The following is a 14,677-nucleotide window of genomic DNA, read 5'->3' as shown; positions in this document are numbered from 1 at the left end:
AACAGCGTGTACCGGGAATTCTGAGTGTGTGTGACATATAGCTGTATACAGGTGGGCCTCCTCCCAGGACGCCTGCGCTGCCTGTTGTTTGCAATTATTTTACAATTCTTCTATTAGTCATTAAAAAATAATGTCACTTTTATATTCACAATGGCATTTTACGGAAGCGAATCCAATTGAATTTCAATTAAATGTTATGAAAGGATAAAAATCAAATGGAATAAATTTCTGTAGAGTTGTAAAGCAGTATAAAATAAAATTGATATAAAATAATAAATAAATATTTGCACATTCCTGGCCTTTAAACGATATTTTAATCTTTGCAATGAATCTGCATTGTGTTTGAAAGCTAAAACATTTTTTGTAGTCTTCATTAAAATTGTCTACAGCTCTTGTGCAGTCCTATGTATCTCCATGATTACAGAATATATTAGTCCGAGCCTGCAGTTGTTCTCCCTTCCTTCTGTCTTTTACTCCTTTCTAAGGGTGCATTTAGACTGCCTGACCCACGGCAATGCTGATCAACCACATTGAAGGCCAAAAGAAAGGCCAACCGCACATTTATTGGCACAGAATGATTGTTAATGCGATCGTTCTGTGTGCGTAGAGTTTCAATGTACTCGGCAACAAATGTCCATCCATGGATCATTTCACCCGACGAACGAGCGGGGGTGATAGTCAGCCAGTTTAGAAAAATCGATTTGTAGGAAACGAGAGTTACTACATGCTCAATAATTGGTTAATCTAAATTGTGAGACAGTGACCGGCGTTATTGTGAATGGCCGGTATGTGTCGCAGAGGCGGAGGTCCTCTGTGCTGTAAGCCTCGAATGTTGTTCTGGGACCTGTAGTTCCACGAGCCTTGTTTAGTTTAAAAGGGACTGGGCTTGCAGGTTAGCTGGAGAGATGGGCGGGTCTGGCTAACCACACACCTCCCATCAATGGGTGTGTCTCATAGGATATAATGAGACTGTTGTTTGGTCATATGGTCTCTGTGTTGGAAGGTCCTGCAAGAGTACAGGTTTCCAGGAAAGCACATGGTGGAGGTCATGTGCCTGCAGAGTCTGTGACGGCTATCTGAGTTGGGGAAAGCTACCATCCTTCTGAGGGTCTGGAACTGACGGGTTTGAGCTTGTCGAGAAAGTCATTGTACGGGTCAGTGATCCCAGTAAGGCAGCTTAACCAGGACTGACAAGAAGTCATCGTGTGGAGCGGAGTTCCTGGAAGGTAACCTCGGGACAAGGGGGTTGTAGGAAAGGCAGACAGGTGTATCTGCTATTGGAACAGACTGGTGGCCATAACAGGTTCCGTTGATGTAAAGAAATGGATTATACTTTATGCAGTTTATGCTGTGTAAATAAACCGAATAGAATGTTTAAATGGAAAATCGTTCCTGTGTGCCGTAATCCCCCTGCCGAGTGAGTGTTTGTATATTCTGAGTTTGAATTTTTGTTATTTTCCACCTTTGTTTTATTTTGATTCTGGTAATGCTCTTTTGAGGCCTTTGGATTTGGACAATATCCATCCCATGATTTTTGTGGTTGAGGCCTTTTAGAGATGCATAATCTGTCTATCCGCTTGTTTAATATCGGCTCACGGACTGATTTAAGCGCGCATGACGATATTGCCTTCTGGCAGTATTGCGACCCTTGTCGCATGTTTTACTTCCGCCCTGCTGGCACTGATGAAACATGAGTGCGCATGACCGGAAGTATGGCGGCCATTTTTCCTGCTGGCGCCGACGAGTGCGCATGACCGGAAGTGTGGCGGCCATCTTGCTTTTGGGCAGTATGACGCAACCGGAAATAGGGCGGCCTTTGCCGCGGGATGCGCCGGCGTTTACACACCATTGCTTAGATTTGAATGAGGTATAGGAGGTTGGCATTTCTTATTAACACACTCATCATGTGCCTGCGTCCCATAAGGGGTAATGGTGGACGGCGTGCGTTCCAAGTCATCTCAGGTGGATGTGTTCTATTTGATTGGCAGTTTATTTAAGTGCCCTCCTCATCAGTCTGCCTCACTCCATTGTCATCTTAGGAGGCAGCCTGTATACTCTGTGATGATGCCCAATTTGTGCTAATAGGTCCCCTGAAGAGTCATTAAGTGACGAAACGCGTCGGGATGCACAGGGACTTTGTAGGGCTATGGTTTATAGGGATTAGATGTGGACTGCCCTTGTTAGGGCGGGAGTCATGGGTGTCAGAATTTGTAGCTCAAACAGGGCTTGTATAGGGTGAACCCCCTTTTCTTCCTGACCTGATATGACTCTGATGGGACATCTGATCCTGGACATCCTCCATCTTCATGTGGTGAGATCTTTCCTTTTCACATTATGTTGATGGCCTTATTATTTTGATGTCTTTGTTATATACATGAATAGGCATATTCCTTGATAACCTTTACAGGGTAGAGGTCTTTTTAGTTCCTCTAATAAGGAAACTGTTCATTTTTTACTTGGCCTTTTTTTCATTGATTTAGTCCAAGTATCTTTTTGGTCCAATCTCTTCAAATTTTTGGACTTGGAATAGCCATATTTATATATTGGTAGTAATCTGTTACAGAGACTTATACAGTTACCCCCATTATGATCTGTGGCATTTGATCTAGTGATTTACTTGCACTATTATCTTTGGTAGCTTTTACATTAATTATTAAAAGTTATGTTTTATGTTATTTCTCTATTGCTGATTTGCTGCCGAGTGAGTGTTCCCCAACATATTCAGTGAGCGCTATCTCACAAAATACAAACAAATCATACATCACATTGAGTAGAAAGCAAAAAGTCGACGACCCATGGATGTAAAACGACAGACGAATCAGACTAAATACAGGGCTTGCAAACAGTAAGTTACTTTTAATTAGGTTGAAGGACTATTTACCTAGTTGCTTTATCTTTTATTTTAGATTTTAGATGCATTGGAGGGATGAAAATTGTTGCAGAGATGCTTTTAGCCTTTATGAGAGGTGCTTCTTCAGGACAACCGATGCTCATGTACATGGACATCACATAAGAATGGAGTCACCTGCATTCCTGTTGCTCCTCTATAAAGCTCCTGGAGCACAGTTTCTGTGATGATATTAATGTCAGAGAAGGTGTGGAGTCAAAGATATACTATGTACTGCTAATAGCATTATATTACGCATTTGCTATGGGGCCCATGAGTTGACTTAGCCTGGTACACCATGTCTCTCACTTCCCGCCTTGTATCACCATTTCAATAGTATCTGCATCCTTTTCTATTGAGTCCTCCGTTCTGTCTGTGAGTATGAGTCCCAGCAGAACAGGCATGATGACACCACTAGATCGTACCCGCTGCACAAAGCTTCGGACAGCGCAATGCACAGAGCAAAGCAGTGCATTGGGGAAATGGGGCTAGGTGAGTAGTTTTTATTTTGTGATCAGTCAGTAGTTTTAGGAGTCTGTGGGGGCCATCATACTGAACTGGGTGTCACTGGGGGTCTCATAATGTGCATGGGGAAAGATTGGGGGCATCATTTTATGGGTCAGGGGTCACTATTGAGGCTTTGTAATGGGAACTGTGGTGACGGCATAATGTGTGTGGGCACTATAAGGGCATCGTATATTGCTGGGACACTGTGGACTCAATATTCTGTGCATATGGAGGTTACCATGGAGGAAGTCACTGTAGAGGTATCTGCTGTGCGTTGGGTGCATTTTTGAAGGCATCATCAGGGTTGCCAACTCTCCAGAAATACCAAGACAGTCCATACAAATAGAGCAGTTTTTTGTCCTGTCCTCAAAAAAAAAAAAAACCAAGACGTTCGTGATATTTTTTAAGGCTGATGAAACTTATTCAGATTATGTTGTTTGTAATAATCATCCTCATGTTATAGTTCACCGTGAACGCAACGGATGTCTTCTTATTACAATTATGGGCTGTAGACGTGTATGAATTACACTCTTAATGATTTGTTATGGGTTCTTCAATATGTCCATAAAAAATATTGAGTGTCTGTGATGGTTTGATAAGTTGTCCAGGAAAAAAAATAAAAGTCAAATTGCCAACCCAGAACATCATGTACTATGGGCCGTCTTATTTCAGGACATGTGTCCCAGGACTTTTGCCCAAATACATGTAGTATAACTCAGATTTTGGCTAGTGGGTAGCCAAGCTGTCGGCCCACCATCAGGGATGTGTCAATATTTTCTGAGTTAATGGGGTATTCCCATCTCCAATATCCTATCCCAATATATAGCAGGGGTAATAATACTAATATTAGCAAATATCTCCAATTAGAAATGTAATATACAGTAGTTTTTCAGATTCTCTAGGTCTCTTTCCCCATGTGCAGGCATTGCAGGACCTTAGATATCCATGGCTGCACCCACTGATATAGTGACAGCAGGGACGGTTCTGGGTATTCATGGGTCCCGGGCGATAGAGTCTCAGTGGGCCCCTTTAACACATACCACAATTCATGATGCACAGATACGGCAGAGAAATATAGGTATAATACAATGCCAAAGATTTCACTTACTTCTTACATTACATGGCCTCTATTGTAAATTCTACACTAGCTCAGAAAACGGACAGTATAGTCCTCCATACAGTATTATGGGCATGATATATTGCTCCATAGAGAGTAATGAGCCCCATATAGTGCTCCATACTGTATAATGAGCCATATATATTGCTCCATAGCGTATAATGAGCGACATATATTGCTCACTACAGTATATAATAGGTCCCATATATTGCGCCATACAGTATAATGAGCCCCATTTTGCTTCATGCAGTATAATGGGTCCCTTATAATGCTCCAAAGAGTATAATGAGCCCTATATAATGCTCTATACAGTATAATGGGCCCAATATATTGCTCTATACAGTATAATGGGCCCCATATATTGCTCTATACAGTAAAATGGGCCCCATATAATGCTCCAGACAGTATAATGAGCCCTATATAATGCTCTATAGAGTATAATGAGCCCTATATAATGCTCTATAGAGTATATTGAGCCCCATATATTGCTCCATACATAATCTTCTCCATATAATGCTGCATACAGTATATGATGGGCCCCATATAAAGTTCCATACATAATGGGCCCCATATAATGTTCCATACAGAGTATGATGGTCCCGATATAATGCTCCATACAGAATGGGCCCCATATAATGTTTCAGTATATAATGGACCCCATATAATGCTTCATATATAATGGGCCCCATGTGATGCTCCATTTATAATGGCTCCATGTAATGCTCTAAATATAATGGGCTCCACATTATGATCCATATATAATGGACCCCATTTGATGCTCCATATATAATGGGCCCCATATGATGCTCCATATATAATGGGCCCCATATGCTCTAAATATAATGGGCCCCATATGATGCGCCATATATAATGGACCCCATATGATGTTCCACATATAATGGGCCCCATATGATGTGCCATATATAATGGCCCCATATGATGTTCCATATATAATGGGCCCCATATGATGCTCCCATATATAATTGGCCCCATATGATGGTCCATATATAATGGGCCCAATATATGATGCTCCATATATTGCTCCAAACATAAAAAACCTGAATTGTCACAGTTAGGAGACACTGAAGATGCCACTGCAGAGGAACGGGGTGAGGTAAGTATTGTAAGTGCCGGGGCACCGGGCAAGCGGGGGGCCCCATTCGCAGGTGTCGGCACTGGGCCCCCATAGTGCGCAGGTGTCCCCGAGCACACTGGGTGCTGGCACCAGCCCTGACAGTGAGTTAGCTAGTTGCTAGTGGTCATAACCATGAATACCTAACATCCTGCAATACCTACACATGAGGAAAGAGACATAGTGAATCAGAAAAACTATACGACACTTCTAATTGGAGGTATTTGCCAATGTTATTATTATTATTACATCTACTACATATTGGAGTAGGATCTTGGAGATGGGAATACCTCTCTAACTACAGAATCAAATCAGCTTTGTTTGTGAGAAGTTTCCATTCAGTGAGCTACAATGAGCGAGTCTACGTCTGCTTCACAATAGATAATGGAAGGATACATAATGGGCCACACGTTGTGTGGCCATACAATAGTTATATATAGCCAACCGAGCCGCAATCTCATCCCCTCCATATCTCCTCATTTCATACCACTCTCTTCATTTGTATAAAATGGACGACAATGACTTTAAAAGCTTTGAGCAGATGAGTCATAAGAGAAGATCTGAACAATGCAGAAAATGAAGGATATTCTGAATGATCTTGAATGAAAGCTCAATGAAAGTTGTAGAGAGAATGCATGTATTCTCCAGTGATGACATGATGGGGATCAGCGTGCACAAATGAATGAACGATAACAGTAATACTGTAAAGGTGCATTTAAACTGGCCAATCTGCGGCAATAAACTTGCTGGAAACAATCTGGAAGCTGTGCAGAGCCACCGTTATGTTGGGGGTACATGGAGACTTTGGCTGAGACACAGTCTCATGCATGACCCAAAATCACAGTATGCAACTTCTACATGGCAGCATAGTGCAAGTGGATGGTGTCACATTTCCCCGACCGAGACAAGCAAGTATCAAAAAGTCCAACTGACATCCGACTGCAGTCCAACGTTTCACACGCATCCATAGATTTGCATGGGTGCGCATGGTCTCATCGGATGCACTTGCAGCATCCGATAATAGTAGTTCATCATAACCTGCATGCTGTTGGGTTGCACGGCTCCTGCCCATGTGGCAGTCTACCACCTCGTGTCCGCAATGTGTGTAGCCAGGCCAACTGGACTTATTAATCATACTAGTATATTGTTTTAATGTTTTCTTTTCCAGGGCTTTTAGAGAACACTGTTGATCACCTGGTCTCTTGTATGCATATATAAAAACTAGATGTGGCCCCGATTCTAATGCATCGGGTATTCTAGAATATGTTCAGTAAAGATGAGTGAACTACGCGCTGTGAGTGAGAGTTAGAGTACCGTTACACTTAGCAATGCACCAGCGATCCTGAGAACGATACAACCTGGTAAGGATCGCTGGAGAGTCACTATATGATTGCTAGTAAGCTGTCAGACAGGCAGATCTATTCAACGGCGCAGCAATGATACGGCGATCCTCGGCGGTCGTTGGGACATTGTTACACAGCAGCTATTCTGACAATACAGACCTCGATACACATGCTTCAATGAGGTCGCTTGTTGTTGTTACGTCATCAAACACAGCGATGCGCGCTGGCCAGCTGGACACCGACGATCAAAAAATGGCCCAGGACATTCGAGCACGATCAGCGATATCCAGCGGGGGGCCGGTCGCCGCTGCATGTCACACGTAGCGAGATCACTGGCGAGGTCGCTATTGCGTCACAAAATCTGTGACGTTTCAGCCATCTCGTTATGTGAAACGGGGCCTTTAAATTCTGTGCAAATATCGCTGATTGGTCGCCAGGCGTGACCAATCAGAAAAGCGTGGTTCAAATCCCACGGCAATTCGCGGGCAGACTGCACCTGTCACTGATTGGTCGCGCCCGGCCGTGACCAATCAGGCTAGCGCCGGTCATCTCCCGGCTGCGTCGCCGCTGACCTCCGTGCGGCAGGAGATGACCTGTGGCAACCGCTGATCTCCCAACGGTAGGGGTGGCATGCGTCGTTCGAATTCCGCGCCAATTCGCGGCCAGCCGATACCAATCAGCGATGCGGGATTCCCGGCCAGACTGCGCTTGTCGCTGATTGGTCACAGCCGGGCGCGACCAATCAGCAACGCGGGATTTCTGTTACAAACAGACAGACAGACCAAATTAGACAATTATATAGTAGATTTATCTCTTCTCTTTCTTAACCAACTATTTGCGGCAGTCTTCTAGACAATGACCAGAGCAGAGATTGATCATGCGCACCTTGGCTCATTCAAGATGAGTCTCTGCATAAGTCTCATGTCTTGAGATCCCACTGCCCATTATGGTGGAACTGGGAAGAGCTAGTATGAAGACGCCGGAAATTGCGAAATTTAGGTGCAGCACTGAGTTGCGCCTAAATTTTGTGACTTTTGAAAGCTTTTATACCAGGTTTCTGGCGTGATTGCTTTGATGCATTGGGTCCATAATATTTTGCTTCAGCAGATCAGTGGGGTCCATAAGGAATCCAGGAAGCACTCTGATCAGCTGCTTCCAGTAGACTCACTCATGGTCTCCTCAGTAAGTGGTTTACATTCCATCTGAGCAGCAAATGTTTGGGAAGACTGACAAAAATATTTACTAGGATCTTCTGGTGGCCACAGTCAAAGGAGGGCTCCTGTGTAAGAACAGTATATGGGCCCTTTGCAGCCCAACAGCTCATTATAATGCAGAGTTCCACCAACTTTGGAGGTGGAAATGGGCTCTCTGACCTCTTTTGGGTGCCTGTTACACCAATGATATGTCCACCCCTGTTAGGTCTGTTTCTATAATGAGATGGATCAAGATTTGCCCTGCATATTACTGACACAGATTCTCACTGGACATGTCAAGGTCTAAAAGGGTTGTCAGGTCTAAAATTAGCGTTTCAGTGAGGCTGCACTCACTAGGAGGATTCTAGCTGGTATTTAGCTTATTGCATACTTGACCGCTGTTCCTTGGGCAAGCAACGGTGAATCCCAGTGTGTATGATGGGAGGATTCACACTCTGTGTGACTGCCGACTTTTCATTTTAAACCGGACAACCCCGGACAACTTGTGCATAACCAACATAAAGATTGACCATTCTTTAAATGGGCTCTTTAAAGCCACACATAACTTTATGGATTCATTCATATATGTTTACTGGGCCCTACTTTGCTGACCTGATCCTCCATTGTAAGGAACTTATTGTATGTATATAATGATTATACTCTGATGTTAATACCTATCTTCCTTTGTATTATTCCCTTTATAACGAGGTGGATTTCCCTGTGAAGCTTTTTTTTTATCATTGTGGATACCTTCATTAAATATTTTTAGCTGTCTGTGATTTATGATCCACTTTTTGGCTGATTTTATGATATTCTTGTCCTTCTTTTAGCCCATATTTTCCAGGATTGTTTGGCAGCTATACAAGTCTTTGTCAAAAGTTTTGAGACTGACTCAAATTTTGGCTTTCACAAAGTTTTCTGCTTCAGTGTCTTTAGATTTTTTAGTCGGATGTTTCTATGGTCACTGAAGTACCGTACAATTATCAGCATTTCATACATTTTTAAACTTTTATTGGCAAATACAACAAATTTATGCAAAGACTCAATTGTTATAGTGTCAATTTTCTAGACTTCTTCCCATTGCCCTGGCAGCGGGATATCAACATCTGGGCAAAATCCTGACTGATGACAACACAATTTTGCCTAAACAGTGTTTGGTGTTTATCACAATTTCTGTGTTTTTGTTTGTCCACCAACTTTTTGAGGATTAACCAGAGGTTTTTGATGGGACTAAGATTTGAGGAGTTTCAACAGACCTTAAATTTAAATGTTTTGTTCAACGAGCCACTTTTGCTTGTGACATGGTGGCCCATCAAGCTGTACAAAAGAAATTGTTCTTGGACAATGTTTAGATCCCATTCTTTATTCATGGCCTTGTTCTTAAGAAAAATTGTGAATGAGCCCCCTCTATGGATGTAAAGCCCTCACATGAATGGTCTCAGGAAGCATTAACGTTGGCACGAAACAGGACTCATGGTAGCGCTCACTGTTCTTCTCAAGACAATCATTCTTCCAGATGTCCCAAACAGTGTGAAAGGGGCTTCACTAGAGAAAATATCTTTATACCAGTCCTCTGCAACCCAATCCCTGTACTTCCTGTAGAATGCCTGTTCTTGATATTTTTTTCTTGGAAAGAAGTGGCTTCTGTGCTTCCCTTCTTGACACTAGGTCAGCCTCCAAAAGTGTTTGTCGTGATATGCGAGCATATGCACTGACACCTGCCTGATGACATTTTTGAGCAAACTATGAACTGGTGTTGAACTGATCCCAAAACTGAATCCTCTTAGGATAAGGTCCTAGCACTTGCTGGACTTTCTTTGGAGTCCTGAAGTCTTCTTCACAACAGTTTAACCTCTCTCTTTGAAGTTCTTGATGAAATGGTTTTTACAAACAGCGATGTCCTTGCTTGTGAAGCCCTTTTGATGCAAAACAATGATGACTGCTCATATTTCCTTGGAGGTAACCATGGTCAATAGAAGAAGACAACAATTTCAAGCCCAATTCCCCATTTAAAGCAATCGGTCTGGTCTTATAATTCAATCAGCATGACATAGTGATATCAGCTTCCTTGTTCTCGTTAACACTTTCTCCTGAGCTAGTGAGAAGATCACTGAAACAGTGTAAGCAGGTCATTTTGTGAAAGGGCTAAGATTTTGTGGAAGTGGGGTTTTGTATGATTAAGAAAATTTTCATGGAAATAGCTTTGCAATATTTGTCCCTGCTCCTGGTGAGTTCGCGGTTAAAGTGCACACGACTGCAACAGTACTGGCAAATATACAAAGCAAAATCTGTTAGGTCCAGGGGTTCAACTATAGTGGGTGCAGAGGTTGAAAGTTGGGTGGGGGGGCACAAAATGTCCCTTTAACTTACGACCAATACTATCACTTGATACTTGAAACTTAATAGTTGGAGCCCTATTGGAGATTGTACAAGTTACATCATGGGATACAACATAGCAGTAAGCAAGTATATTAAATTAACAAATTAGGAGATAAAAAAGAAATAAATATTCTACCCGCATCAGAAAAGGGTAACAGACTTTGAAGAAATTCCTTACAAATTAGTAATTGGAAAAAGATAAAAATGTATACTACTGGATTTGCTAAGAAATAAGAATAACATTGAAATAATATTGTAGGCATTGATGCTACATGAACAATTAGGTGAGTATAGTTAGTAATGAAACATCAGTTCCACTTTACATTCATGTTTCTGGTGAACAGAAAGTTCTTAGGTTTTACTTTAGGAACTTTCTTTGTCACGGCAATGGTGGTTAAGACAATTTCATTTCTCACACCAACGTAGTTTCCTCTGAACCGCTCTATAGATGTAAAGTTCAGTTTTCTTACCAAACGGTGCTCAGGTGTCTTCCACAATATAGATATGTGCTGAACAATTTCCTTTAAAGGGAAATTCATTTTATAACAGATTTTGCCTATTAATCACTATACTCATCCACCTTTCAGTTGGTAAGATCTCATGTTGCCCAGCTATAATATCTAGGCTGTGATGGTCTTCAGTAGGGAATCGAACAGTCATTGGTGCCTACTGAAAATGTCAATGTAAGGGGGTGAAGCATAAGAAGGACAAGAAAGGTTTTACCTCCTCTGCTCCATGCCCGGAACCATATAGCTGCGCAGTAGGGTTGCCAGGGGGAAGACTCTTGGACCTGGACCGACTGCATCATGGGCCTGTCAGTAGCAGAGGGGAGGAGGAAGTGATGCTGCACAGGAAGGAAGCCAGGCAGAGAGTGGGAAAAGCACCTGTGTAGACCTCAGAGCAGCATGGGCAGCGGTCAGGACAAGACGCAGCCGCAGACCGGGGTAGAGAGAGAGCTCCTGTTCAGAAGGCAAAGACCATGGGAATGCACAGAGAGACCGTAGCCCGTGACTACGTGAAGCCGGAGTCTCCAGTGACAGTTGAGGTGTGTCCTGACCCCCGTGCAGAGACTGTGCCCCGTGCAGAGATAGTGGCCTGTGCAGAGATAGCCGCCCGTGCAGAGATAGTGGCCCGTGCAGAGACAGCCGCCCATGCAGATAGTGACCCGTGCAGAGACAGAAACCCGTGCAGAGAAAGTGGCTTGTGCAGAGACACGCGGTATTAGTGCAGAGCCCCTGATTCCTCTAGAGAGACTTAACAGTAGTGTTGGAGCAACGGACACAGAGCAGGGGGATCCTGTTTGCCTCGTACCCCCTCTGGCTCCTGCAGTAACCCCTGAGACCACGGCTGGGGATTATTAAAGACCACAGAGTACAGAGAGACTTTAGACGACAAGTGCCGCTGGTGATTCAGCGCCAACATGGAAGAAGTTCGACCCTTCAAGCAAGTCCCCTTCAGACTGATAAGTTCTTTCACAGAAAACACCGTCTAATACTGTTTAATACTGTTTATGCCTTTTGCCTGTTTTAGAACTTGTTCTCATATTACCAATACTTGCACTGTTATTTTGCCAGTGTTAATCCCTGTAAATAAACCTCCCTTTAACTGTTGGTCTGTTTGTTCCGGTGACATACCCAGCACCTGCACTTTGTAACATTAGTATTGTTTGTAAAGTCTGGTGCATATATAGGGCCTGGTAACTATATCACTGGGATTTTTCATTTATGATTTCCAATACATGCATATATCTGGTGGTTGTTGATCAGTGGGGTACTCTGCTCAGGTGTCTTCCACAATATAGATATGAGCTGAATAACTGATCGTACCCCCACAATCTTAGGCTAGTTTCACATTTGCGGACGGAGGGCTGCGGACTTCCTCCGTGAAGCCCCGTCCCCTGCCATGCCTCCTCCAGTCAGCTCCGCCTATTTCTGCATGCGGCTTCATGCGGCCTGCGTACCTATCTTAAACATTGGGTACGCAGGCCATGCAGCAGTATGTGGATGCTGCCGCATGCGTCGTTAAAGATAAGTATGCAGGCCGCATGAAGCCTCATGCAGAAATAGGTGGAGCTGACCGGAGGAGGCGCGGCCGGGAGCGGGGCTTCACAGAGGAAGTCCGCAGCCCTCCACCCGCAAATGTGATACCAGTCTTATATTGATGATGATAGATAAAAAAGACAGCGCCTCAGACAATGGAGAAAAAAACCCATACATTTTATACTGTCTCCTGTGGCGACGTTTCGGTCCGAAGACCTTTATCAAGGAGGCAGAATAAAATGTAAGGCTTTTTTTTCACCAATGTCTGAGGCGCTGTCTTTTTTATCTATTGCTATGGAACTTGCTCCAGGATGGGCTCCCTGGTTTTGACATGCGCCTCTACAAATCGGTCTTAAAGACTTTGACGCTTATAGGGTGCGGTTTAACTTTTTGTTTTTTTATATTGATGAGCTGACCTATCTTACGGCTGTGAATTGAACTCTCTGCCACAGGATTCTGTACTGGTTGATTCACTACTAAATTTCAAGGAGAGCCTGGACCCCTTTCTTGAAAAATATAATACTACAGGTTATGGGCACTGGATTCTGTGATGGGGCGTTGATCCAGTGAACTAGTCTGACTGACGTATGTGGAGTCGTAAAGGAATTTTTCCCCTAATATGGAGCTATCAGTGTTTGCTTCATGGGGGTTTTGCCTTCATTACATACATTGTATTGTTTAGTGTTCCTTTAATTTTTTGAGCAGTATATTAGGCAATATACAAAAAAAAGCTTGCACATGTCAATGTGAAATATATGAAATATGAATAGCAATATGGCTTTTGAATATTAGGAAAATATGAGATGCCTTGCACATAATTTGGCCATTGATATGTAGGGAGTCGGGACCCATCAGTTATTTGAGAACACCTTGACGTTGGATGATGGGCAGGCATGATTTGGCCAAATTATGTGCAAAGCGTCTCATTTTTTCTTAATATTCAAAAGCCATATTGCTATTCATATTTCATATATTTCACATTGACATGCTTAGCATGATAGAATGCAATCTTTTTTTGGATATTGTATATGGAGGTAGCTGCTCCTAGTTATGCACCTATTCACACTATGGATGTGCCAGTCATTCTTTTGTTATTTGTATATTAGGCTATAGTTTGCACTTGATGGACCTCCAGTCTACCCTCATCTTTAAAAATTATGAATCCCCTTTTAACCACTTTTCAGCATTGGGCATAATAGTACACCAATGTCTGACTCCCCGTTTGGTGCGGGCTCTGGCGTTGTGTCCGCACCTTTCTGGGCACATGACAGCTGATATATACAGCTGACATGTGCCAACAACAGCCACTGGTGGAATCGCGATCCACCCGCGGCTGTTAACTAGTTAAATGCCTCCGTCAATCTCTGACAGAGGCATTTAACTTGCGCTTCCGGTAAGTGCGCCAGAAATCCTGCCCATCGGTGACCCCGTCACGTGATAGCGAGTCTCTGATGAGCATTCATGACAACCAGAGGTCTCCAGCAGACCTCTATGGTTTTCATAGCTAGATTGCTATGAGCGCCGCCTGGTGGTCGGCACTCATAGCAAGTGAGCATTTCTGCTACATACAGGTGATCTGATCATCGCAAGTATGTAGCAGAGCCGATTGGACTAGTGCATCTACTAGTCTGACATGGAGACTTTGAAGCATGCATGAAGTTTTAAAAAAAATTTTTTTAAATCTAAAAAAATAAAATATAAAAGTTCAAATCACCCCCTTTTGCCTCATTCAAAATAAAATATACACATATTTGGAATCGCCACGTTCAGAATTTCCCGATCTATCAATATAAAAAAAGAACAACAGAAGTTTATCACTACAGGACATCTGGCTTTGTGCCTCCTGGTCCATCCATGCCCCTAGAACTGATTAGCAGCTTTCTGTCACTATACAATGTACACAGAAAGCCGGGTTATAGTGCTCAACATTCAGAGCTCTGCTAGATCTGCAGCAGAGAAAACTGATTCTGTCACAACTGCTGCACACAGTAAACTAAGTGACACGTCACTGGAATCAGTGTCTCTACATCATCCTGCTCTCGGATTACATAGCAAAAACCTGCTGATTGATTCCCTTTTA

At 43.1% G+C, this 14,677-nt stretch overlaps 1 protein-coding gene across 2 annotated transcripts in view; it reads right to left on the bottom strand.

The window, feature by feature from the left end:
* The window catches only part of TMPRSS6 (transmembrane serine protease 6), a 232,808-nt gene that overhangs the window by 80,151 nt on the left and 137,980 nt on the right, over positions 1–14,677 (bottom strand). The window lies entirely within an intron of this gene.

The sequence above is a fragment of the Dendrobates tinctorius genome, unplaced genomic scaffold, assembly GCF_039654945.1.
Source record: "Dendrobates tinctorius isolate UK_male_01 unplaced genomic scaffold, ASM3965494v1 ptg000038l, whole genome shotgun sequence".
In the NCBI taxonomy this organism is placed as follows: Eukaryota; Metazoa; Chordata; class Amphibia; order Anura; family Dendrobatidae; genus Dendrobates; species Dendrobates tinctorius.
Note: the sequence above shows the minus strand (reverse complement) of the source record. Positions and strands in the feature narration are given on the sequence as shown.